Consider the following 5,786-nt stretch of genomic DNA (forward strand, 5'->3'; position numbering starts at 1 on the left):
TTATTTACTATTTTTTCACTATAACCGTCTATACAATCAGCGAGCCGGAAGTTCGGGAAACCGCCACTGGTATCGCTGCAGTCTTATGCACGGAGCGAATAGCTGATGATAATATTTCAATAGTTAGTTTAATCTTTGAACTGTTGAATAAGCATTCGTAATATTTGATCAAATATTTCTGTAATTAGTTTAAAAGCACTTATAAAATAGAATCAATACTAAACTAAGGAATCAATAAGTTAATTTATTATCCATTATTACATAGTTCGTTTTATATGTAATAATTATATATGTTAAATAAATCCAATTTTTTTAATGTACATATGTCTATTTCCTCACACCATCCACCTGGAAATATAAAAGTTAATTCAAACAAAGTACAGGATTTTTAACACAAGTTTCAACATTCTAATATTTGATTTAAGGTTTATTATTTATTCAATACCTATTCTTCCTCCTCATATTTTTGATCCAAAATTTTCTTCCTTCCTCCCCATATTATAATAGTTTATTGAAATTGCTTAACTTGATTACTTGTAACTTCTACAAACAACAGAGCTTGAAATCCTCAGTACTTCTGTCTATATTATAAAAATAGAATTCTAGACAATTGAATCGCGATATATATACAAAGAGCTTTTTTCGAACCTCTAATAGTTGATTATTGCATTTCAAAGTGTTCATTTATATACATGTACAACTTTATACCTATAATCAATTTTAGAGATGAAATAGATATATAGTCATTTTTGAATATTTGTTAGTAAATATAGTATAAGAATTATTATATTCTGCATGCTACCCAAATCTCAAATATCAACTGTAAATGTATTTAAAAAATTTTTATCTGAAAGACGCATTTGTCATATGATATTAACAGTAGAAAAAATGCCTAAAATAATTTTAGAAAAATTAAAAAATAGGAGATTTAAAAAATAAAAAATGTTCATTTTTTTGAACATGCATCAATTTGGCGATTTTAATTATATTAAAGTTTTTTAATTATTCGTAATAAGACGCAGTTTCGATAAAATAATTTTGAAAACTTTTTATTTTCTCTATTTTTTCATACAGATAGCTTACAATTTATTACACTTTTTCTCGAAAACTAGGGTGATCCCTTTTTAATATTTACAGGGACTGTAGATGACATTGTAAGCTATCGATATTAAAAAACTAAAGAAAATAAAAGCTGTATTTATTTGAGAAATACAGTTAGAAAACTTAATTTTGAAAAAACCAAGAAGCTTTTGAATTTTTTTCAAAAATATTTATCGGAAACTGCACCTTACTAAAAATAATTTCAAAAAAATACAACCTAATATCATTAAAATCAGCTGAGCTATTAATGTGCACAAGAAAAGGACAAAATTGGTCAATTTTGATTTTGTTTTTGAATTTTTTAACGAATAATGTAGGGTTCTTTCTTTTAACACTTAGGAGAAATAATACTAAAATTTTATTTGAAATTTAAAACAATGGCTGAAATACTTCAGATTATTGAACATGGAATTGCACATATTTATCAGTATTCGAAGAGAATAAAAATCAATGTTTGGTACGCCTAAATAATTTGAAGTAGAAAAAATCTCAAAAGCACACGTCATAAGCGAACAGAAAGTTGCTAATATAATTCAAAAACTGAAGTGCTAATTTGATATATAACATTTAACTTCGCTAGTGTTCTGATTCCCGACTATAGGCATCTACTTGTAAGCCTATAGATTCCCAAATATAATACATGTAGGACCTACCATTTGAAAATACTGAAAGCATTTGATGATAACATGGATATCAAAAAACATTCAATGTCTAAAATCAGGTGTTATGATAAAAGAGAGAAGAAAATTAAAGCCTTTTTTAACCATTGTCTAATAATAGAAAATTTTTTTGAGGCGATTCAAATAAAAAATATTCTTTTAAAGACGATATCTCTTATACTATATGTAAATTAATTGATGAACATACTAAAAGATTATCAAAATCAATCCGTTGCATTTCATTTCCATGAGCAAGATCTCAAAGTTAGTCCGTCGGACATGTATCTTGTTAAAAAAGTACTAAAGACAGGATACTGGCAAAACATTTCAAACATTCCCCTATCTCTACCTACTTTTTTCCTCTCACAAACTCTTTTCATTTTTCCTTAAACCATAATATTTAAACACCAGAATTAGAATCCCTTAATACTCTAAGTATAGAATCTTTAATAAATAACAAAAAAATGTTGAACTTATTACTTTTCAGTTGTCAGAAGTGATTTTTTGAGAAACTCCATTACTTTTTTCATATTTCCAGGTTTCCCCTCACTTGCGGCCAACGTTACTAAAGATCTTTGGAAATGAGCTATTTTTAAAATAGTATAGCTCCCTGTACATATATTTACAATTCCATCCTTAGTCTAGCTTAACTATTACTTATATTCTACCCTTTCGCATTACGTTGGATAAACAGTAGTAACAGTAGTGACATTAATTCCTAAAATGAGCGAGCTTCCAGGGCTTCCGTTTCCTCTTACCATAAAAAAATTCATTTTTCACGATATTGAAAACAATTTTCGCTTCTTACTGTCCATTTTCGGGATCACCCGGTTGGCTTTGTCCTACTCAATAAGTTAAATAAATCAAAGTTAAATACTCTCACATTTATTTGATCAAGAAGTTAGTAAGAAAATGTGAAATTAAATAATAATATATAAATTGATCTTTTATATATTTATATACATCCTCATAATATTACTATATATTTTTAATATCAAAATAAATTGCTTTATAAGTAAATAAGTGTATGTCTAATTCAAAGAAGCTATTTTTTATTGAAATGATGATGGTGAAGCTTCAATGGGAAATCATTTTTTTGTTTTAGCTTAGTCAGAATTCTCATTATAATATGCATTCGCAATCGGAATCATAGTTCCGATGATAATATTTACTTAAATCATCCACCTGTACTTATCAGTGCATTCTCTTCTTCATACTGCTACTAGAACCAGAATAGTCATTTTGACATACTCGCAATACTTAACGTTATAATAGGAAACATTAAAATATTGGTATTAAACCAAAAAATGAGTGCCAAGCAGCAGGGTGTAAAGAGAAAGGGAGAGAGAGCGACATATGCATATACCTTGCTTAGCGTGGGACTAGTAGGGATATCGAAGAGGAGTTTTTGGAGTTTGCAGGAATTGCGGAATGGCCACACAAAAGAGAAACGCGATTAGAAAGAGCAGATATAGAAAGCATAGTCGGAAATAGAAGGACAGAGAGGTGTGGAATCAGTCCATTCGTTTGTACACTGAGAGAAGCTTGGCGCTGAAGCCGCGCAGGCTATCGTACAACAGCTACTCGTGACCCTAACGCAACGATTGCACCATTTCTAGGCGGGCTGCTGTACCAAACGTTGAGACGTCTCGTGTCCCACACGCGTGGTACGGCTGCTGCACCAAATCAAAGACAACAGTCACGCTTCTAGAAAGATGTAACTTATCGTTAAAATTCTCGTACCGCGTTTTTGTCTATTACGTGAAATTAATAATTTCCTAAATATGAGTTAACTTTATTTAGTACGAAAAACCAAATTTTGATCAATTAAAAAATCGAATAAATTAAATCAAAAATAGGATATTAAGTAATTCACGGAAGTCATTGAATTCAATAAAAGCCTATAATTCAAGGAATTCGAGGAATTATAAGAAATCAAGAAATTGGCGGAATTCGAGGACTTACAGGAATTCATAGATTATAAAGAATTAATGAAATTCACGGAATTTATGAAATTCTAAGAAATCAATGAATTCTTGGAATTTATGGAGTTCAATGAATTTATAGAATTTAAGGAATTTATAAAATTTACAGAATTCATGGAACTCACGAAATTCATGGAATTTACCAAATTTAAGAAATTCGTGGAAATTATAATATAATATTCCTTAAATATCAGTTAACTTTATTTCTTATGGTAACCCAAATTTTTATGAAATAAGAAGTCGCATAAATGTTATCAAAAATAGGATATTTAGGAATTCACAGAACTCATGGACTTCATCAAATTTAAGGAACTTTTTCAAATCGTAGAATTCCAAGAATTTGTTTAGATTTTTATAAATTGCTAAATTACGTAAATACTTGAAGAATCGGTAAATTCTTTGAGTTCCGTACATTTTCTTAAAACCCGTGAATTCATTGAACTGCATGAATATTTTGAACTCCATGACGGTAATTGTTGAATTTCGTAAATTCTTTGATTCCAAGAATTTCATGAATTACCCGAATTCCTTCATTCAGTAATTCCCCTTGAACATATTTTAAAGTTCAATTTCCATCGTGCGTCCTGAGCCATTTATCGAACATTTAATAAAGAAATACAATTTCAGCTTGCGTTATGAATAGTTTGAAAAATTAATTTCGAGTTTTATCCTTAAACAGTAATACAAATGGATCAGTTAAAAAACCTATAGAGAAGACTTAACTGGGACTTTTTGGCAAGGATCCAAAATTAATAGCGATTTCTCATTAAACAATAACTACCTTATTAAGCTTTTAAAGGATATATATGGATAAATTAAATAGAGTAATATAGTTGGTAAATATTTAATCAGTTTTATTCATGAAAAACGGTTTGTCTTAAATAATCAATAATTAGCAATAACAGGTTTTTTTTTAAACTATAGCGACAGTAAGTTAGCCAGAATTGTTTAACACTAAGGCGTTATCCACAACGTTACAAAATATATTGTTTGCATATATCTCAATGTAATTTCTTTTACACTTTTCTCATTAAACTCAAAAAGTATATTTTCGAAGCTTACATGGTTCTCGCAAATCCAAAAAATAGCTAAATCGCAAAAACAGATAAATAGATTGCCAACTTAAAAGGCGTTTTCCGAACCTCAATATATTTTGAAACGTTACATATATCAATGCTCAAATAAAAAATGAGCCAGCAGAAAATCTCTTTATTTTTGTACATAAATGGACAAATACGCAAATTGAAACAAATAGTTTCTTTCAATCATCTTAATAAAATGGTGATGGTAATGTTCACTTAAGCGCGGGACTTTTACCTATTAACGTGTCAAACATTGATGATTCTCTACTACAAGCCATATCTAGAGACAATAAAATGATTGTTATTTTGTGAAACAGATAACACTGGAGCTATGACGGGCAAATCCAAATGTTTTACTAATTTATTTTCGTGGCTGCAGTTGATTATATACGCGTGAAGGTGATGATCGAAAGTAAATTCTTCAAAGATGCCCAGGTAGAAGTAAATTTCATTGCCTGAGTTAACTATATCTATTATTTCGCCAAATTCTATCTCGCTATTTTCCATGTTAGTAACTAAAAAAGTACCGATTCGATATACTATATTGCAAATCCAACCAAATATATTTCTGGATAAGATATTTTGGTTTAAAATGTATATAGTATTTTTTAAATCACAAAAGTTCTTCCGAAAAATCGAAATGTTAATTAATAAACACGTGTTTTTGTATATGAATTTGTCTGTAAAATTTTTTTTATAATTTTAATTTTAAATTCAAACAGTTTTTAACACTTTAAATATTAAACAAAAATTTATTTGATAACAATATTTTATTATCGTATTTTTAATAAATAATTAATACTGAATAAGAAACAATTTTATTTGGGAATTTTCAAATTCGTTAATATTATTTTTTATTATTTTTCGGGATATTTCAGCCGTCCTCATAGAATTACAGAAAATTTGCTCTAATTATAATCTCGGCGCTCGATCTCGTTAATTTTTTTCTACAGTATTAA

Source organism: Belonocnema kinseyi, chromosome 2 (genome assembly GCF_010883055.1).
Source record: "Belonocnema kinseyi isolate 2016_QV_RU_SX_M_011 chromosome 2, B_treatae_v1, whole genome shotgun sequence".
NCBI lineage: Eukaryota > Metazoa > Arthropoda > Insecta > Hymenoptera > Cynipidae > Belonocnema > Belonocnema kinseyi.